General features: G+C 37.2%; 1 pseudogene; it reads right to left on the bottom strand.

Annotated features, from left to right (window-relative positions):
* Positions 1 to 22929, bottom strand: part of LOC149834913 (uncharacterized) — a 95773-nt pseudogene extending 72844 nt beyond the window's left edge.
* Positions 22930 to 23167: the final 238 nt, after the last annotated feature.

The raw sequence follows: 23167 nt of genomic DNA, 5'->3' as shown, positions 1-23167 counted from the left end.
GTCACTGAACTCAAATGGCCTAATTATGATAGTTTATCATCTAATAAATATATGATTGTGTTTTGTGTATGTTTGCATTAATCACACGATTCACCTTTGACACTTGATCTGTCCCGTAAGTATAAAGGAGACTCGTGGCACCTTGTAAGGGTGCATTTGTCTGTAAGGTTTTATGGAATGCTAAAAACTTTGTGGCAAATTAGTGTGGGCAATGGACCCACCTTATGAGTTGAGCTCACTTATGTCAGAAATGTGCAGTTACTCGTACTTTCTTTCTTATGAATGTCTCATGTGATATAATTCTAGAGAGGTCTTCCTTTGGTTAGATAATTAATGAAATATTCATTGTTGAATGCTAATGTCAATCATGTTAGTTGATTGATCATGATCGTACTGCTTATCTTTGATAATAATGCTAGAGTTGTATCTTTCTTGCTCGCTTGATAGATATTTGAAGTTACTGCCTAAGTATGTTAGTGGTTGACATTGTTGTTTATTTCTTGGTATTATTCTCTACTTATTGCAGTTACACTTATTTAATCACTTTAATTATGTTAATTGTCTCACCACGATGCACATATATGTTCACTTGTACATATGCATTGGTTGCGATATTTTACCTGTTCTGTCATGATAAATTCACTTGTGCTATAGCTCTGGTTAATTATGTTATTAGTTGCATTTCATGTTATAAATGCTATGATTTGCGCAAATGGATTATCGTGGTTTATTTCTTACCAGCTCGCAAGAGTACTGACCCCGCTTTATGGGGATACAGGCAGTGTTTCCTCGGTGTGCGATGGAGCTCGATATGCGGTAGAGGACTGAAACCACACTCTAGAACATTGAAGATCTTCGCAGTTGTCTTTTATAAAGGGAAATGTTGTATCATTTTGTAAACTATGATAAATAAAATGTTTTTTCTTGTTGTTTCCTCTATAACCCGCCGAGAGTTTCCACTTGTTTTTCCCTTTTTGGTTTTTCCACTTTGCGCAATGTATTTAAAAAAAAAATAATTTACCCTAAAATCTAAAGGATTTTCCAAGCTGGGATTCTAGGGCGTTACAGTTTTGGTATCAGAGCAGTGTTTTAGAAGTGTGGTTCAAGTCTCTGCACGCATCGACCATCGCACTGTAAGTCTGTTTAATTTAGTAGAATTGAGTTTCTGTTGCTTTATTGCTTTTTATGCATGTTTAGATAAATTTATATGATGTTGTGGTTGTCGTCCGATGCGAGACGTGATTTTATGTTTAAAGCCTTATAGGATTTGGCTCAAGGTATCGAGTGTCGGAACCAAGAGGTTCAGATTATTATGTAAGATAAATTTATGAGGTGAATCTATCTTGGTGAACTAAGTGTTAGTTGAAGTCGTTGATCTAACCCAAAGACCTCTTGCATATTTCACCTTCTCGTTCCACCTTACTTGAGTGGAGACGATGGATGAATCATAATGAATATTGAACTGTTGCACCAATCATGTTAAAGACGATGTGGTTTTGATGAGAATCATCAGATGAGGCTCTAAGTTCGTGTTTTTTTTCCTTCTCCAACTTCGTTGGAGAAGTTCGTAACCCTGTCTTTGATAAAGGTTATCTCTTCAGGTGTGATCTTTGGACAGAGGGCGAAAGCCTTACCTGTGCCGGTTGTGCCTTTGAGTTCCTCGTTGGAGGATGATGTTGATCCCCAATCGTTCTCGGTGACGAGAACGTGTATGATATTGAGCGCCTAGCTTATGGCTTTTGTGTTGCCGATGATGGCAATTGAATCCTGAGAGGGTCATTGTTGGGGATAGCATAACATCGATCTTCAGGGTGTTGTTGCTCTTGAGAGAGCGTTGTGGGAATTCTTGTTTCCCAACTACAGTCGGGAGGATTGTGGTGAGTTGGCTTAGGTGGTGATTCCTGGTAGTGCCAATTATGTCGTTAGAGTGGTGACTCTTCAACGATGCCGTTAGGGTGATGATTCTCTAACGATGCCATTAGGGTGATGATTCTCTAATGATGTTGTTGAGGTGGTGATTCTTCAACAATGCCATTAGGGTAGTGATTCCCTAATGATGCTACTGAAGTGGTGATTCTTTAGTAATGCCGCTAGGGTGGTGATTCTCTAGCGATGCCATTAGAGTGGTGATTCTCTAATGAAGATTGTTGGAGTGGTGATTCTCCAGTGACACTGTTGGAGTGCTGACTCTCCAACAATGCCGTTAGAGTGGTGACTCTCTAACGATGCCATTAGGTTGGTGATTCTCTAATGATGCTACTGAAGTGATGATTCCTCAGTAATGTCGTTGGAGTGGTGACTCTCCAACAATGTCGTTAGAGTGGTGATTCTCTAACGAATCCGTCAGGGTGGTGACTCTCTGACGATGCCATTAGGGTGGTGATGCTCTAATGATGCTGCTGGGGTGGTGATTCTCCAGTAATACCATTAGGGTGGTGATTCTCTGACGATGCCATTAGGGTGGTGATTCCCTAATGATGTTGTTGAAGTGGTGACTCTTCAACAATGCCATTAGAGTCGTGATTCTCTAACGATGTTATGAGTAACGATTCTATTTATTTTGGTATGTTAGAGTGGTGATTCTCTAACGATAGTCGTCTAGAATGGTGTGAACACCCCAAAATTTTTAAAATCTTTTAAATATTCTCTTTTTGCCCCTAAATTCATTTTTTTGAGCAAGTGAGTCATTTCAAATCTAAATTCCAGTTCATTTCTCTAGTTTTATTGAAATTAAAGTCATTTCATATGTTTAAATTGATTTCAAATCTGGATCCATTGTCCAGATCCAAATCTGAGTCTCCTTGTTCAAATTTTAAATTAAATTATAGAAAATACCAAAAATAGCCTTTAAATAGCTCGGATAGTCCATTCGACATCCATTTGGATCCATCGTATTGAATTTCTCGATTCGAGTGTCAAAACTCGAGCATTTTCTCAAAACCTGGGTCCAAACCCATTCTTCTGAAGAAATGTCCCCGAAATGGTCTAAAATTCTCAGAAAAATACTTTTGTAAATATTCCTCAGAAAAATACAAAAATTTAGTGATTAAAACTTTGTTTTCTTTTAAAACCTTAGTTTTCTACTACAAAAATACAAAAAAATGGAAAAGCAATATGAAAATAAAAAATTGAGGAAAAGCAAATAGTTTTAAAACTTGAAAATGGAATTTTTTGCCAAAAACCTCATTTTGAGCCATTTTACAAAAAAACTTAAAAAGAGGGAATCCTTCTTTTGGAAATTGGAGAAAGAGGAAACGGCCATCTCTCGCACGCTCCTCCCTCTCATTTGGACCCTCCATCTTCAACAACTTCTTCTCCTCTCAGCCTCCCATCTTCAACTGACCTCACACTCAAGCTCTCGATTTCCCTTTAAGAAGAGGCCTTGGAGCCTCTTCAAGGGGACCACTTCTTCACCTCCCCATTTCTTCTTCCCGGACCCATTCTTCACCTATCCACTGTGCATCAATCCATTCCATTATCGACCCCCTTTTTCCCTATTCTTTCCCTCTCTTCCAAATTGGGAAGTCCCTGCCAGCTAGAAGAACCAGAGAGCTCCTTTTTTCACCAAAGGAGTATCAGTTTTCCTCCTTCAGAACGTTTACGAAATCAAGGTAAGAAGTCCCTCCACACTTCAGCTCTTTTTTTTTTTGTTTGTTATTTGCTTTCTTCATTTTTCATTTTTTTGATTTCCAGTATATGTTTCCATGGATTTCTGATTCCATTGAATATCCTTCCTTACATATAGATGATCAACGATGCCTCGTAATGGCATCGTTGATTCGTCAGGATTTTTTTTTTTTTTGTCTCTCTATTTCATTTTTTTTTTTTATCTGAGCTCCATTAATGCACACTCTGCAAATCCGAGTTGCATATAGCAACACCGGATTACATAATTGGAACATCAACGGAATCATTATTCCAACAAATTTTTTTTTTGTCTTTCCCGCCATTCTTTTCTTTCATTTCTTTCGTTTGTGATTTATCTCGATTTTTTTTTTGTTTTCTTCCCTAAATCTAAGTGTGTGTTTATGTTGTTTTATCCAAATCATTGGTAGATCTCTGTTCACGCTCTTCAGGGTGAAATTTAATTTTACTTCTGTTTCATTTAAAACTCATTAACTTGATGTTAGCGACATCTTTGTTTAGATCTGCTTTTTGCGTTCCATGTTAGGCGATCGATTGATAAGCCAAGAAAGGGGTTCCACGACTATCTTTTGTTTATTTTTTTTTTTTCATTACTTATTATTTTCTCAAAATTTACTCCCATATTGATCATCTGTTAGACTGGTTACGTGATTTCCTGTGTACGCCATGAATAACCTGCTCTCACCTTGATCTCTGATTGTCTATCCCTCTTGCCTGTTCTATCATCAATTCAAGTCTGGACATTTCTAAAAAAAAAAGAGAAAAGGATGAGGAATATAACTATGGTAAAGTGATTTTGTCAGTTAAAATTCCTGGTTCTGATCACTTATTAATGAGCTTATGTTGTAAGCCATGGATCCACTGCTGTCAATGATCGAAGCAACCGATGGTTTAGAGTGGATTAAATAAACATTCAGGAGACAGATAGTCCAGATCTCCTTGACTGGTCATGCTCATACAGTTTTTTTTTTACTCATCCCCTTTATCGAGCTCTCTCATCCCCTCACATGTGTTTGATTGTTTGTGCAGAAATCACAAGGGGTTTTGCCATTTCAAAGACAATGGGCACCACTATCCATTTTGCACATACCAGTGCTTGCTGCAAGTCTGGTCTGATATAGGAAAATTAGCATCACAATTTGGGTTGAGAATTGCCCAAATAGAAATCGTCAATTTTCTGATTGATGGCTCATGAAAATGGTGTCCTCATAAGTTTGTAGGTTAATGTGCATATCTCATGTATCTGTTGCACTTTAAAAAAAAATTTTGTGTGCTTACTCCTGACAGATGAAAGCATCCCACAGAAAATAAATTTCTGCAAACTCACATTGTTCCATCATTTGAGGACATCCAATGGAGTATTAATAACTGTCATAAGCTTTGCAATAAAATCATCAGGTATGTGACAAATATGTCATAGATAAATGTTGTATAAGTTTATTGCTACCCACGATTTTTGATAATTCCATGATTTTAAGGATTCATTGTGTTAATAGCCTAGTGTTTTATTTATGCTTCATATTTAACATTATAATAAAATCATGATGATATCATTCAAATTGTCATCTGCTATGTATTAACAACCTTACTAATCACCCACACCCTTGCACTTTCATCATCTCGGCACCACCATCACTACACCATGCTCCAGCATATCCACAACATCACTACATTCACCTATGGCATCACTGGCGGCAGCATATTGCTTCCACTTCTAGCTCCCATTACGTGTAGCTCCAGTTCCTTACCTGCAAAATGCATTGTTACATATATACAGTCCATCTATTGCGCAACACCTACTCTCTTCATAGTCACCTCCGCATGCTATCCCCATATATCTGTCGTGCATCCATCCATAAACATCAACACTCCACCTTCCTTCTCATACTCTTCTTCACTTGCACTTACACATCACACTTACTTTTCTGCAAACTGTATATTCCATCCACTATCACCTTTTGTACACACACTACAACCTTCCATTTGCACTCTGCATCTCCACTATCATCATCCTTCAAGGCATCAACATCCGTAGGCTTAGTGTACAGCCCATGGTCATTTTCCTCCTGCTAACACTTACTTAGATTATTGCTACTTCACTGTATTTAACACTCACAGCCCATTCACTGTGGCCTTATCTTCTGCATTGCACAATACACAGAAATAGTTACAATTTCGTGCATTCACTAAGCACAGCATTCATACCAAGCAACACCTCACTGACTATCCAGTGTTCTCACCTTAATACTTTCACCATACAACCACACTTTCCTCGGAACATCTTCACTAGGTGCAACCACTTTGTTCCCTGCACACTATCTACACCTACTTCTTACTCCATACCTTCACTGCCATATCTCTACTTTCCACTGTCGTACACTCATTAGTAATATGGCCCCTTGTGGACAATGCCCTCCGTGTTTTCAGCTACATCACTACAGCATCATTTTCACTGAAAACCACCTACACTCTTGTATCATCTCCGTTTACTTAGCCAATCTCCTATCGCAGCTGCTGTGGATTTTGTCCACTCCATAGCATTTCACATTGTTACCATGGCATCAACATACAGCCATGTCCTGTAACTACACCCATTGCATTTGCCACTTCAGTTCACATATTTCTCACTGCATATACACACATGTTTTCTCACCAAATATAACAATGCTATATGCCTTTATCATTTAATGTTGATATTGTGTTTTGCACATACATTTTTTTTTATATATATATTTTGCCATCAGCATATATATATTTCTTTCAATTTCAATATGATATCTTAGATTCTTTGTACTCTGTTTTTTTTTTTTTGCTAATCTTGTCTTGCAGGAATGTATAGAAAAGATTGATTTCTTTCCTAGATTGAAAAATTTCAATTCCAGAATTGTAATAGTTAGATTTTAATGACAATTTACACTTCCAACTCTTAGATTAGAATGAATGAGCATTGTGAATATCATAAATTGCCTATTTTACATGCTTTTGCCTTTATTTCTCAAAATCTCACAATGGTGAAACACGAATGGCACGTGCACCATTTCGTAAGAGGTAAATTAATCCTAAGCTGATGATCCATATCAATGGCCATAGTCAGGGTGTGGACAAAATTTAGGATTTTTATCTTTTATAAAATAACATTGGATCCACATTGGATCCGTTTCCAAAATTCATCATATTTTTCTTAAATATTTTCTTCTTTTATCAAAATTTAACTTAAAATTAATTCAAAATATATACCAATGACCATAGTCAGGGTATATTGAGAGTTAATTTCATTTTAAATTCTATAAAAGCACAAAATATGTTTTATTCTTCATCTGAATATTAAATATAGATTATTATATAATACATTCGATGACCATAGACAAGGATGTATTATATCTTCAATCTTATTTTAATTCATTTAAAGAATGGAATAGTTTTTTTTTTTAAATCCAATTTCAAAATTCAAATTCATTCATCATTTAGGATAGAACTGCATCATATTTTTAAAATTCCTTTTCCAAAAACTCCAAGTGATGTAAATATCTTCCTCAATCTATTCTTATAAAATCCAATTCATCCTTTCATTTTCAAATTCAATTTCATTTTCAATCTCAAAGTTCAATTTAACTTTGAGATTTCAAAGTCATTTTTATATTCAAATTCAAATCAAATTTCAAAGTTCAATTTGACTTTGAAATTCCAAATTCATTTTTACATTCAAAACTCTAATCAAATTCAAAGTTCAATTTTAACTTTGAGACTCTTGATTCATCTTCTAAATTCCAAATTCAAAAATTCAAGGTCTAATTTGACTTTGAAATTTGTTTGTATATTCAAATTCTAAATTTCATTTTTTTAAGTTCAATTTAAACTTGGAAGTTCTTGATTCATCTTCTAAATTTAACTCTAATTCCTCTTTAGGATCCAGACTCTAAATTCACTTTGGATCTTAGACTTCAGATCCAATTTCCTTATAGGATCCAGAATCCAATTTCACACTGGATCTCAGACTTCAGATCCAAATCCATCTTAGGATCCAGAGTCCAACTCTACATTTGGATCTCAGACTTCAGATCCAATTTCCTTATAGGACCCAGAATCCAATTTCACATTGGATCTCAGACTTCAGATCCAAATCTATCTTAGGATCCGGAGTCCAACTCTACATTTAGATCTCAGACTTCAGATCCATTCCAGGATCCCGAATTCAATTCCATTTCCAATTTTTAGAATCCAAATTCCACCTACAGATCACCTCTGAATTTCTTAAATTCATCTCTATTTCAAATACCATTTCTCAGATCCATTCTAAATTTCAAACTTCAAAATCTAAATTCAATTCCATCTCAAATATTCATTTCCTTTCTTCAATTCAAAATTCAAAGTCCATTTCTGACTTTGAAACTTCATTTCCTTTCATTTCAAAGCTTCAAATCATTCTTTCCCAAAATCAAGATTTATTCTTTCAATTCTGATTACTTCAAAGACTTAGAATTTCTCTGATCTATCTCAAATTCTAAGTTAGATTCAATCATTTCTTCACTCCCTTACCAAGTTCATCTTAGAATACTTGGAAATTTCTAAATCAATTTTCAAAAGAGCATACATCCTTGCATTGCACAAGCATGATTCTTTGTGCATTTAGAGTTGGAATAGATTCTTAGATTATATTTAGGCAAAGCAAAAGGCATAGATTCGATCCTTGGTTCGATTACCTCTGGTAAAGGCGCCAGGAACGGTCGAACCTCGTACCGACGAGCGAATCCCGTCTCTCCATTTTCCCACAACATTTTCAAAATGGAGGCGAGTTAAATTTCTAAATATTTTCAAATAAAGGTCAAGTGAGACCGCGCAAAATAGTTCATCTTCTCTCTTTCTTTCTTTCTTTTCTCTTCTTTTTCTCTTTTCTTTCTTTTATTCTTTTCCCTTCAAAAATGAGGAAAATGGAGGTTAGAAAAGGAAAAGAGAAGGAAGAGAGAGAAACCACAAGAGAGGAAAAATTTTGCGATGATCACAGTTTTGGCGACCGTGATGGGACTCGTCTTCGTCCGGTTGAATCAATGCCTTTGCTTTGCTTTAATATTTTTAAGTCTTTATTCTATAAATGTCAGCTTCATTTTCATGCAAACCTTAGAAGCCTAGATTTTGTCCTAAAGCTGACATCATTTCATATAGGATCTAAGTATGGTTTGGTAGGACCATATTGAGGAGATTATTCCATGTTCACATTAGACTTAGGTCTTAAATACAACTCTCCTCAATTTTTAGGGATTGAATGAAAACAATGTATGCAAGTGTATGCTTCTTCTCATTTAAATCTATCTCTTTAGGACTTGCATTAGAGCCTTCTGATTTTATTGCATGTTGATCATGTTTTTGAAAACATCTCTACCTATATTGTCCCGGTCTTCACGTTGCTGGGCTGTCTCACTGAACCATAGTTCGGGAGAGAGCCTCAAAACTGAACCACTTATTTGGGTTCGCGCCCCCCTACCACGTACCTAAGGGCCATAGTCCGAGGTATATCGGTAGGTGCTCAAGGATGTTGGGAAGCCATTACCTTAGAACCGAAGAGATATCTTATATGCCACGTACTTCGAGCTTCGACTTGGGTATATCGGCGTACCTTGATTGGAAACAGATGATATAAATCTTAGAGTTAGGATTAAGGTCCTATTTGTCATTTCAAATATTGCATATAGAGTCAGCTTTAGGGAGTGCTGTTTGTGTATCCTTGCTTGTATATCTATGATTGTGTGATATTTTATATCTTCCTTATATCTTCCAAAACCCTAGGTATATGTTTCAAAATGTCCTCTTTATTTTTAAAACCCAGGTGTAGTTTTCTTTATCCTTTTCTTCTTATTCTTCTAAAAATTCTTCAAAAAAAAATCTTCTGATCCTGCCTGCAAGTTCTTCAAATTTTAAATCTTTTACCATTTATCCTCAAATTTCATTTATTCTCTTATTTTCTTTTTTATATTTTCATAAAAATCTCTTTCCAACAAGAGATATCCTTTTCAAAAATGATATTTTCTTTTTTTTTCATATTTTTAGTTGGTTACTCTCCCTCACAGAGTAAACAACACAATTGTCACAAATTTCGTGGCGACTCAATCCCTAGTAATGGGATACAATTTTTTTTTTTATATATATATAGATTTCAACCTAAATCCCTCCTTTTTTCAAAGCTTCTCCAAAAAGTTTCTCTAGTCTAAAAAAACCTCCTCTTTCCTCTACAGAGAGATCACTGATATCCGAAAATGGTTACGACAAGAGCGGGAAAAGAAACAGTTCCTCAACTCAGCGACAGTGAGGCGGAGGAGATAAGCTCTCCTAAATTAGTCAGGGGACAGAGTCAGAACAGGAAAGACGACATCGACCCCGCTATGTATGATATGTTCCAAAAGATGATGGCAAGGATGATGTCAGAGCAAGTCGAGGCCAAACTGAAAGAGACAGTTCCTAAAAGCAATCTGAGGAAGAAGCCTGTAAAGAAGCAAGTCAGAATCATCATAAAGAAGGTGCAGCTAGACACTGCTTCTGAGGAATCAGAGTCAGTCGAGGAAGAGTCAGAAGAGGAAGAGCAGATTGTCTACAAACAGAATCCTCCAAGGCAGTCCGTAAAAATAGCTGCAGAAGAGCCTGAATCCGTCAACAAGCCAAAGTCTGGGGCCCCAATAGAGGACCTGATGAGCAAGCTGATGAAGGAGATGAATCGAGCAATTAAAGACATTCAAGCCAAAGGTAAGGGCAAACAGACCTACACCGGCGAAGATTTTTACGAAGATCTAGATGGGGACGATAACCTGGAGAATCTTGCCCGCAAGTTTCTCAAATTTGACGGGACTGGCAACCCTAAAGCCCATTTAGCCACATTTTATGCAGAGTGCAGTCGTTTCAGGAAAGATAATAGGGCTTTGTTCATCTGTTTTCCTCGCAGCCTGGAGGGCATAGCAGCCAGGTGGTATGCTGACCACATCAATCCTATCAAACTACGAGAGTTCGATAAGGTAGTCAATTTGTTCATAGAGCGGTTCCTATTCAACACCGAGGCTTCACCTATGCTTAATCACCTTTACAACCTAAAGCAGAATGAGACTGAAAGAGCAGGAGAATTCATCCACAGGTGGAGAAGCACCTGCAACAAGATGAAAGTTCCCATTCCAGAGGAGCATGCATTGCAAATAATCCTCAGCAATTTCTCTCAGCCCCTGAGAAGTCTCATTGCCACTTCTCCGACAAAATCCTTTATCAAGTTGATTGAATGAGCCGAATGGCTCGAGGCAGGAATAGAAAGTGGGCTTTACGAGGGCATGCCTCTGACCAAAAATATCCAAGACCAGAAAAAGAAAGCGCAGTTCACTCATGCAACTGATACCTCTAGCAATAATCTTGAGAACAGCAGAAGAAACAGAAATGACAACAAGAATGGTCAGAACCACGGCGTAGCTCAAAGAGAAAAGTCTTTCAAGCATAATAACAAGTTGTTTCAGTCTAACTTTCCGCAGAAAGAAAAGATAAAGCGCGAAGGTTGGAGTAATGATCGTGAGTTCACTCCTCTGAAGCAAACGCTCGAAGAAGCCCTTGAATTCATGCTGGCCAAAGGATTGGTTAAACTCCCAAAAGTCGCGGATCCTCTTACAGTCATGGAAAGGTTCACAAATCAGTTCTGCAAGTTCCATCGAGCAGTGGGGCATGACACCGATCACTGCTTCATCTTCAAAAATATTGTTCAGGATTGCGTCGACAAGAGTCTCTTTGTTGAAGACGAAGAGGAAGATGACCTAGCCGTCATGACCAAGTCTCTCCCCGGCTACTCAGAAGACTGAAGCTGTCAGAATTCTTCTACTTTTTCCCTTTTGCCAAGTCACCTTGTAGGGGGCCAGTCAGTCCAGTCCTTTTTGTGACCTTTTGGTCAAAATACTTATAAATATTTCAGTTCTTTGTTATCAATTTTGCTCGTCAATGAAATGTCAATTTTCCTTTATATCTCTAATATCACAATACTTTCTTCCTCTGCCACATAGGGGCATTTGCTGCTGAAAATCTATATTTCACAAATCTTTTTATTGGCTTCTATTAAAATCACATTTAAATTCCTGTTCTTTTCAGAATGCGGGACCAATCCTGACATCACTCATGAGAGAAATGATATTACCTATGAGAGCCTTTTCAAAAATCATGAAATTTCAAAAAGTCTTCGTTATGACCAAAGAGTTCAAATATTCTTCGGTCCAACCTTTGTCAAAAATCAACCCTCGTGTTGATCATTTTTTTCAAAGATAAGTTTTCGAGCCATGGCATTGAAAAATCAACCCTCATGTTGATCATGCTTTCCAAAATAGGTTTTTGAACCATTGCATTGAAGGATCAACCCTTGTGTTGGTCTTATCTTCCAAAATAGATCTCAAATCTTGTGTTGATCATATTTTCCAAAATGTTATATTCATAGATCAATCCTGGCATTGGTCTCATCTCCCAAAAATTGATTTTAAATCATTATATTCAAAGATCAACCCCTGTGTTGGCCTTATCTTCCAAGTTTGGTTTGTAAATATTGTCTTCAAAGATTAACCCTTGTGTTGATCTTATTATCAGTTTCAAGCTGTTATTTCTAGAAATCAAATCTGTTGTTAATCTTCTTTTTTCAAATCATTGCCTTCAAAAATTTGACCCTCATGATGATCTCTCATGTTTGATTTGAAGGATCAGTTCTCGCACTGATCATTCTTCTTACAGTAGATTTTCTTCCCAAAAATGATTTTTCACTTATCTTTTAAATAAACATTTTCCTTTCAAGATCCCATATGCAGGCAGGATCAGAAAAACTCCTTTTTCTCTTAAAATCTTATAAATCTTCAGTTAAATTTGATATCTTTATCAGTTTCATTCATTTTGTTCATATTTTTATCAAGTTTACATCAATTTTATCAAATTTTACCAAGTTTTTCTCAATTCTATTTTATTCTATTCTTCTTATACCCTTTCAGGTTAAGGGATAAACCTGATGCCTCTTTCCCATGAGGTATTTCCTTTATTCTTATTTTCCCGCTCAGGTTAAGGGATAAACCTGACCCTCGTTGTCCGAGGTGTTTCCATTCAGGATAAGGGATAATCATGAAACCCCTCATAGGAGCCACAATGCTACCTATGAGGATTCTTTCATAAATACAAGTTTTGCCAATCTTTATTGATTTTCTAGATTTATATCAATTTCCCTTCATTAAATTTCCTTAAATTCAGGATAAAGGGATAATCCTGAAACCCCTCATAGGAACAACAGTGCTACCTGCGAGAATTCTTTTCAAAAATAAATTTTTCAAAATTTCTTTCCTTTCTTCTTCTCCATTTTTATAAATTTTATTCTTCTCCCCTTTCAGGTTAAGGGGTAAACCTGAATCATTCCTTTCCAATTTTTCATCAAAATGTCTATTCCATTTCCTCTTCAGGATAAGGAAAAATCCTGAAAACGCCGACAATCATTCTTGCTCAAATCTCAAGTATCTTAAAGAATGTCGGTGTCCCCTTTTTTCTTCAAATCTCCATCAGAAAACCCAGTACTTACAGTGGGGCATTTTTGAAAAATTCATACAGGTAAGCCTAGCACTCATGCTAGTGTTTTGTTGACCGATCAGTTGGCCCCCAGGTCACAATCTTTCCTCAATTTTCCTCAAATTCTGTCAATCTTCCATCAATTCCTATCCCTTCTCATCAAATTCTCCTTTAAGATTCGAGTTTCGACTCGAACTTCCAACTCTTTCCCTAAGATTCGAGCCCTGACTCGAATTTTCTAGCTTTCCTTTGAAGATTTGGGTCTTAACTCGAATCTTCTTTCCTTCAAAAATCTAAAAAAAACTTTCAAGTTTTCCCTTGAGATTCGAGCCCTGACTCGAACCTTCCTGCTGTCCTTCAAAAATTTGAGTTTTATCTCGAGTTTTCTTGCCTTCAATAAATGAACTTTCAAGTTTTCCCTTGAGATTCGAGCCCCGAATCGAACCTCCCAGTTTTCCTTTGAAAAATCGAGTTTTAAACTCAAATTTCCTTGTTTTCCTTGTAGAATCCGAGTCCTGATTCAGATACTCTTTCAAAGGCTTACCTTCAAAATCCAGTTTTATATCAAGCTTGCCTTCCAAACTTTAAATTTACATATTCAGCCTCATGTTGGATTCTTCCCCAGAATCCCACTGATATGCCAAAATTCGATGTTAAGCAAAGGTTTCGTCATCAAGGATTTCAGGAATATATTGCCAACTTGCCATAAAGTAGTTGTGAATCTCAGAATTATATAAAGAATTTCCTCAAATCTCCTTAAGTATTCCTTCCAAAAAGGTGAAACTTTTGTGAAGAAAGGCTCAAATTCCAATTTTTTTGTTGGTCAACCAAGAGGATGAAGAAAAAATCTTCGACATGACCGGTAAAGGAAATATTCAATGATGCCGAAGAGCCACAAATGAGCTGATATTGATCATAGCTATGACACATTCTTAAAGATTATTCTTTGGCAGTAAGACAGTGGAAATATCCTGGGCAGTCAGAAAAGAACCTACCCAATTCATGTCTTCTCAAGTCAGCTAAGCTGCAAATCAAATATCCGCAAAAAGGATCTCTCAATTGTCGTGAAGATGAAGGAGAATTAAGCGAGTAGACCCCCGGGGCCAAAAAAAATTTGAAACATCTCCAAGATGACGGAGTTTGTGACGGATCCTTCCAGGGAAAAGTTCGGATCACCGTCGAGATGAAGGCGGATGTGATGGACCTACCGACAAACCCTAAAAGATATTTGATTTCTGCTATCATCTAAAGACCTTTGAGCCAATACCATCATATATAATTCCTGAGATAAATGAAGGATCGGAACATCTCCAAGTAGAACCCTTCCTTGAAAAAAGAGAGAAAAATCAGGACATCTCCAAAATGAAGGATGATGTAAAAGCCCAAGAAAGCCCCATGACTCAAAAGAGTGCAAAAGGATCATCATAGAAAAGTGCCCAGGATATCAAACTGCCTAAACTGCAAAGAATCTTCTTCATCTATGTAAAATTCTTTTATCAATATCCTTTCATTTAATTGCTTTTATGAAACTAAGAATATTTCCTCTCCTTTCATGTCAAGGAAATTGATAGCATCCTTGAAGAAGACCAACAACTAAATTTGACTTTGATCCTGAATTCTATAGAGTTAACCAAGTTGGGGGTAATACTCTAGGTGGAAGAGGGAACATCTTTCAAAACGTGCTTACCTTAAATTACCTTGAAACAACTATAAATGTTATCATTTTGGCAAAATTTTCCAGCTTTCCTGATGAGAAATAAGAACTTGACATCTGTTTGGATATATCTTGGTGTTGCCTTTTCCTTCTTTCGCATAGTCGAAAGAGTTGCCTTCCCCTCTTTCATAAGAGTTGCCTTCTCCGTCTTTCGCTTTGACGAGAGACTCGCCTTCTCCTTGATAAAAGGATTGCCTTCTTCGTCTTTTGCTTTGTCGAGAGACTTGCCTTCTCCTTAATTAAAGGATTGTCTTCTTCGTCTTTTGCTCTGTCAAGAGACTCACCTTCTCCTTGATAAAAGGATTGCCTTCTCCGTCTTTCACTTTGACGAGAGACTCGCCTTCTCCTTGATGAAAGGATTGCCTTCTTCGTCTTTCGCTTTGTCGAGAGACTTGCCTTCTCCTTAATTAAAGGATTGCCTTCTCCGTCTTTTGCTCTGTCAAGAGACTCGCCTTCTCCTTGATAAAAGGATTGCCTTCTCCGTCTTTTTCTCTGTCAAGAGACTCGCCTTCTCCGTCTTTCACTTTGTCGAGAGACTCACCTTCTCCTTGATAAAAGGATTGCCTTCTCCGTCTTTCGCTTTGTCGAGAGACTTGCCTTCTCCTTGATAAAAGGATTGCCTTCTCCGTCTTTCGCTTTGTCGAGAGACTCGCCTTCTCCTTGATAAAAGGATTGCCTTCTCCATCTTTCGCTTTGACGAGAGACTCGCCTTCTCCTTGATAAAAGGATTACCTTCTCCATCTTTCGCTTTGACGAGAGACTCGCCTTCTCCTTGATAAAAGGATTGCCTTCTCCGTCTTTCGCTTTGACGAGAGACTCGCCTTCTCCTTGATAAAAGGATTGCGTTCTTCGTCTTTCGCTTTGTCGAGAGACTTGCCTTCTCCTTAATTAAAGGATTGCCTTCTCCGTCTTTTACTCTGTCAAGAGATTCGCCTTCTCCTTGATAAAAGGATTGCCTTCTCCGTCTTTCGCTTTGACGAGAGACTCGCCTTCTCCTTGATGAAAGGATTGCCTTCTTCGTCTTTCGCTTTGTCGAGAGACTTGCCTTCTCCTTAATTAAAGGATTGCCTTCTCCGTCTTTTGCTCTGTCAAGAGACTCGCCTTCTCCTTGATAAAAGGATTGCCTTCTCCGTCTTTTGCTCTGTCAAGAGACTCGCCTTCTCCTTGATAAAAGGATTGCCTTCTCCGTCTTTCGCTTTGTCGAGAGACTCGCCTTCTTCTTGATAAAAGGATTGCCTTCTCCGTCTTTCGCTTTGTCGAGAGACTCGCCTTCTCCTTGATAAAAGGATTGCCTTCTCCGTCTTTCGCTTTGTCGAGAGACTCGCCTTCTCCTTGATAAAAGGATTGCCTTCTCCATCTTTTGCTTTGACGAGAGACTCGCCTTCTCCTTGATGAAAGGATTGCCTTCTCCATCTTTCGCTTTGACGAGAGACTCGCCTTCTCCTTGATAAAAGGATTGCCTTCTCCATCTTTTGCTTTGTCGAGAGACTTGCCTTCTCCTTGTTAAAAGAATTGCCTTCTTCATATCTTACATCTTGCCTTCTCCTTGTTAAAAGGATTGCCTTCTCCATAATTCACATCTTACATTCTCCTTGTTAAAAGGATTGTCTTCTTCATATTTTATATCTTACATTCTCCTTGTTAAAAGCATTACCTTCTTTATATTTCACATTTCGCCTTTTTCTTACTATTGCCATCTTCATATCTTCATATTTTACCTTCTCCTTGCTAAAAGGATTGCCATCTTCATATTTTCGCTCTCACCTTCTCCTGTCCAAAGGATTTGTCTTGTTCCATCTTTCGCCTTGTCAAGAGATTTGTCTCCTTGATAAGAGGTTTGCCTTATTCATCTTTTACCCCATCGAAAGATTCGCCTCCTGTTACCTTATTCATCCTTCATTTTGTCTCACATCTCCTTACTTTCCATTTCTCACATTTTTTGGAAGAGTTACCCCATTCAGTTGAAGTATCTCTCCTGTCCCATCATGGTTTTGAGAAATCCGTGTGGTTGTTCCCACTCAGGTTAAGGGTCAAAACATGTATTTTCCTGCGAGAGGTCATTAAATTCAAAAGCTATTTCAGTAATGAGACGTCCAAGTTCATCCCTTTTTCAAAGCTTTAGGGAACCCCCATTTTTTTCCTCCTTTCGCAAACCCCTTTCGGATTTGTTCGTCCAAAGCTCCGAAGGTCCCATCATGGTCTCTTTACTCGAGGATTCCATATGGTCGTCCCCTTTAGGTTAAGGGTTAAGCCTGAACCTCGTGCATCGAGGTATCTTCCTTTTGAAATTCCACTAGAGGGGTGAATAGTGAAATACGATAAAGATCGATAAAATAAAATAATCAGGCAATAAGGCACAACACATAAAACACAGAATTTATACTGGTTCGGTCAATACCCAGACCTAAATCCAGTCCCCAAGCAAACCACTTGAGCTTTCCACTATAACATCTGAGTCACCGGATAAATAGTACAACACCCTCTTCCTCATAGGTCTTCTTCTCTCAACAGAGAAGGGGCACACCCTCTTCCACAGAGGTCTTCTTCTCTCAACAAAGAAGGACAACACCCTCTTTCACAGAGGTCTTCTTCTCTCAACAGAGAAGGGTACACCCTCTTACACAGAGGTCTACTTCTTTCAACAAAGAAGGAATACAGTGAATAACAGAAAGTTACAATACTTCCTATAGAACCTTCAGAATGATATGAATACACGAATGAAGGATTCTCAGAATGTTCTGTTTGTCACTCAGAAGATACTCTTTGTCAAAGAGCTATACTTGATTTTTTCTCTTTTCTTTCTTTTCTTTTTCTCTTTCTTTTTCAAGGCTCTCTTTTCAAATAATGAATAGGAATTTTTCTCGTTGTAAGCTCACACGTCCATTCCATTGTTGAATAGTTTATTTGAGTGTGTTTATATAGCTTTTAAAAAAGTAGTCGTTACATTTTGAAATCGTAGCCTTTTTGAAATGTGAAATGTTATGTCATTTCAAAAACATCTTTAGAGAAATTCGAGAAAGCCTTTTTCCATAAAAGTAAAATATAGGGTACACTAGTCGTTGTAATTTTTTTAGGTAATACATATTTTATGTAAAAAGTCTATTTCTTACAATAGTACATTGAATGTTGGATTGTAGTTTTGTCTTTATTCTAATTAATGATTTGAGGTACATAAGTACTTCTTTACTTTAAATGAGTGTAAGTACACTGAGTGTTTTGAGATATTTATTTATACATAGTCATGTTAAGTGTTTTCTTTATGTTGTGTTTTTCAAAGTCTTCAGAGAGAATGAGGACTACAAGAAAGTCGACATTCTTGAGAAGGATATTTAACAAGGATTTCTTACAGGAGGTATTTAATGCTATACAAAGAAAATGATGACTTCAAGTAAGTCGACATTCTATGGGTTTGTAAAAAGGTAACTAGAGTCTTTTCAAAAACATATTATATTTGTTTTTCTTTGTGTAGCCGATTTTCATGTTTTGTCTTTTACCCATATTTGAAATCATTTCTTTAAAGAAGGTAACTAGAGTCTTTTCAAAAACATATTATATTTGTTTTTCTTTATGTAGCCGATTTCCATGTTTTGTCTTTTTCCTACATTTCTTTTCATGTTGTCTTGTATATGATGTAAGGTACAATTATTACATTTTGAAATCATGTCAAAATACCTTTTTCATAAAGGGTTGTAAGAAGGTACAATTATTAGCTTTCAAAAAGGAGCTTTTTGAAACTATCGTATACTTTTATGATATAGTTTTATGAATGAGTATGTAATATGAAATATGCATGTTCCTGAAGGTTCTGTTACATATGACTCTAAAGAAGAAAAAAGTCTTCATCTTGAGGTAGTCGATCTCTTCAGTTGATCTTTAGGAATGCATGGCTCATCAAGCTTTTTCTTCAAGGAGTATGATTGCACTAGTTGTACTTGAACAGGAATTCTCCATCCTTTTTGGGTGAGATATCCTTGCATCAAATACTCGTTAGATTTATGGCAAAACATATTCAGTCATAATATAACATTTTTCAAGAGGACATATTATCATATCATATAAAATCAAATACGACAATGTATCATATTATGTGACATCAAAACAGAGTTTCTCAACACCTTTTTCAGGTTTGGGTTAAACCTAAGTCTCGTTTCGACGAGGTGTTTTTCCTCCAGTCCCATCATGATTCTTCACATCGAGGAATCCATGCTTTGTATATCCATCCAGGACAGGGTCATACTTGAGCTTCATCTCATGAGGCGTTTTCTCAAAAAAATGTCCCATCAAGGTCATCATATATTCCCTTCCCCATTCAGCTTATCTTGATATATCTCCGTCCCATCCAGGCTAAGGGCTAAACCTGCGTCATTCTGAAAAGCTGATCTTGTCTCACCCATAAGGCTTGATCAAAATTCTTACCTTTCATCATTTTGAGATCTTCATCCAAAGTCCCATCATGATTTCCTCATCATTTTCGAGGATTTCGTCTCCCCCAAGCCATTTAGGTCAATGCTTTAAGCCTAAAAAGCCGTAAATTCTTCCACACCCAGTTTATATCTGTTGACTGGGGCATTTTTCAAAATTTGGAGTGTTTTCTTTGCCACTAAGCTCGGCTTTCAACCGGCTTAGTAGCAAAGAGGGGCATCTGTGAACACCCCAAATTTTTCAAAATCTTTTAAATATTCCCTTTTTGCCCCTAAATTCATTTTTTTGAGCAAGTGAGTCATTTCAAATCTAAATTCCAGTTCATTTCTCTAGTTTTATTGAAATTAAAGTCATTTCATATGTTTAAATTGATTTCGGATCTGGATCCATTGTCCAGATCCAAATCTGAGTCTCCTTGTTCAAATTTTAAATTAAATTATAGAAAATACCAAAAATAGCCTTTAAATAGCTCGGATAGTCCATTCGACATCCGTTTGGATCCATCATATTGAATTTCTCGATTCAAGTGTCAAAACTCGAGCATTTTCTCAAAACCTGGGTCCAAACCCATTCTTCTGAAGAAATGTTCCCGAAATGGTCTAAAATTCTCAGAAAAATACTTTTGTAAATATTCCTCAGAAAAATACAAAAATTTAGTGATTAAAACTTTGTTTTCTTTTAAAACCTTAGTTTTCTACTACAAAAATACAAAAAAATGGAAAAGCAATATGAAAATCAAAAATTGAGGAAAAGCAAATAGTTTTAAAACTTGAAAATGGAATTTTTTGCCAAAAACCTCATTTTGAGCCATTTTACAAAAAAACTTAAAAAGAGGGAATCCTTCTTTTGGAAATTGGAGAAAGAGGAAACGGCCATCTCTCGCACGCTCCTCCCTCTCATTCGGACCCTCCATCTTCAACAACTTCTTCTCCTCTCAGCCTCCCATCTTCAACTGACCTCACACTCAAGCTCTCGATTTCCCTTTAAGAAGAGGCCATGGAGCCTCTTCAAGGGGACCGCTTCTTCACCTCCCCATTTCTTCTTCCCGGACCCATTCTTCACCTATCCACTGTGCATCAATCCATTCCATTATCGACCCCCTTTTTCCCTATTCTTTCCCTCTCTTCCAAATTGGGAAGTCCCTGCCAGCTAGAAGAACCAGAGAGCTCCTTTTTTCACCAAAGGAGTATCAGCTTTCCTCCTTCAGAACGTTTACGAAATCAAGGTAAGAAGTCCCTCCACACTTCAGCTCTTTTTTTGTTTGTTTGTTATTCGCTTTCTTCATTTTTCATTTTTTTTATTTCCAGTATATGTTTCCATGGATTTCTGATTCCATTGAATATCCTTCCTTACATATAGATGATCAACGATGCCTTGTAATGGCATCGTTGATTCGTCAGGATTTTTTATTTATTTTTGTCTCTCCATTTCATTTATTTTTTTTTTATCCGAGCTCCATTAATGCACACTCTACAAATCCGAGTTGCATATAGCAACACCGGATTACATAATTGCAACATCAACGGAATCATTATTCCAACATTTTTTTTTTGTCTTTCCCGCCATTCTTTTCTTTCGTTTGTGATTTATCTCGATTTTTTTTTTTGTTTTCTTCCCTAAATCTAAGTGTGTGTTTATGTTGTTTTATCCAAATCATTGGTAGATCTTTGTTCACGCTCTTCAGGGTGAAATTTAATTTTACTTCTGTTTCATTTAAAACTCATTAACTTGATGTTAGCGACATCTTTGTTTAGATCTGCTTTTTGCGTCCCATGTTAGGCGATCGATTGATAAGCCAAGAAAGGGGTTCCACGGCTATCTTTTGTTCATTTTTTTTTTTCATTACTTATTATTTTCTCAAAATTTACTCCCATATTGATCATCTGTTAGACTGGTTACGTGATTTCTTGTGTACGCCATGAATAACCTGCTCTCACCTTGATCTCTGATTGTGTATCCCTCTTGCCTGTTCTGTCATCAATTCAAGTCTGGACATTTCTAAAAAAAAAAGAGAAAAGGATGAGGAATATAACTATGGTAAAGTGATTTTGTCAGTTAAAATTCCTGGTTCTGATCACTTATTAATGAGCTTATGTTGTAAGCCATGGATCCACTGTTGTCAATGATCGAAGCAACCGATGGTTTAGAGTGGATTAAATAAACATTCAGGAGATAGATAGTCCAAATCTCCTTGACTGGTCATGCTCATACAGTTTTTTTTTTACTCATCCCCTTTATCGAGCTCTCTCATCCCCTCACATGTGTTTGATTGTTTGTGCAGAAATCACAAGGGATTTTGCCATTTCAAAGACAATGGGCACCACTATTCATTTTGCACATACCAGTGCTTGCTGCAAGTCTGGTCTGATATAGGAAAATTAGCATCACAATTTGGGTTGAGAATTGCCCAAATAGAAATCGTCAATTTTCTGATTGATGGCTCATGAAAATGGTGTCCTCATAAGTTTGTAGGTTAATGTGCAATTCTCATGTATCTGTTGCACTTTAAAAAAAAAATTGGTGTGCTTACTCCTGACAGATGAAAGCATCCCACAGAAAATAAATTTCTGCAAACTCACATTGTTCCATCATCTGAGGACATCCAATGGAGTATTAATAACTGTCATAAGCTTTGCAATAAAATCATCAGGTATGTGACAAATATGTCATAGATAAATGTTGTATAAGTTTATTGCTACCCACGATTTTTGATAATTCCATGATTTTAAGGATTCATTGTGTTAATAGCCTAGTGTTTTATTTATGCTTCAGATTTAACATTATAATAAAATCATGATGATATCGTTGAAACTGTCATCTGCTATGTATTAACAACCTTACTAATCACCCACACCCTTGCACTTTCATCATCTCGGCACCACCATCACTACACCATGCTCCAGCATATCCACAACATCACTACATTCACCCATGGCATCACTGGCGGCAGCATATTGCTTCCACTTCTAGCTCCCATTACGTGTAGCTCCAGTTCCTCACCTGCAAAATGCATTGTTACATATATACAGTACATCTATTGCGCAACACCTACTCTCTTCATAGTGACCTCCACATGCTATCCCCATATATCTGTCGTGCATCCATCCATAAACATCAACACTCCATCTTCCTTCTCATACTCTTCTTCACTTGCACTTACACATCACACTTACTTTTCTGCAAACTGTATATTCCATCCACTATCACCTTTTGTACACACACTACAACCTTCCATTTGCACTCTGCATCTCCACTATCATCATCCTTCAAGGCATCAACAGCCGTAGGCTTAGTGTACAGCCCATGGTCATTTTCCTCCTGCTAACACTTACTTAGATTATTGCTACTTCACTGTATTTAACACTCACAGTCCATCAGATTATGGCCTTATCTTCTGCATTGCACAATACACAGAAATAGTTACAATTTCGTGCATTCACTAAGCACAGCATTCATACCATGCAACACCTCACTGACTATCCAGTGTTCTCACCTTAATACTTTCACCATACAACCACACTTTCCTCGGAACATCTTCAATAGGTGCAACCACATTGTTCCCTGCACACTATCTACACCTACTTCTTACTCCATACCTTCACTGCCATATCTCTACTTTCCACTGTCGTACACTCATTAGTAATATGGCCCCTTGTGGGCAATGCCGTCCATGTTTTCAGCTACATCACTACAACTTCATTTTCACTGAAAACCACCTACACTCTTGTATCATCTCCGTTTACTTAGCCTATCTCCTGTCGCAGCTGCTGTGGATTTTGTCCACTCCATAGCATGTCACATTGTTACCATGGTATCAACATACAGCCATGTCCTGTAACTACACCC

This window comes from Nuphar pumila, chromosome 6 (assembly GCF_984573655.1).
Source record: "Nuphar pumila chromosome 6, dmNupPumi1.hap1.1, whole genome shotgun sequence".
NCBI classification, from domain to species: Eukaryota; Viridiplantae; Streptophyta; class Magnoliopsida; order Nymphaeales; family Nymphaeaceae; genus Nuphar; species Nuphar pumila.
Note: the sequence above shows the minus strand (reverse complement) of the source record. Positions and strands in the feature narration are given on the sequence as shown.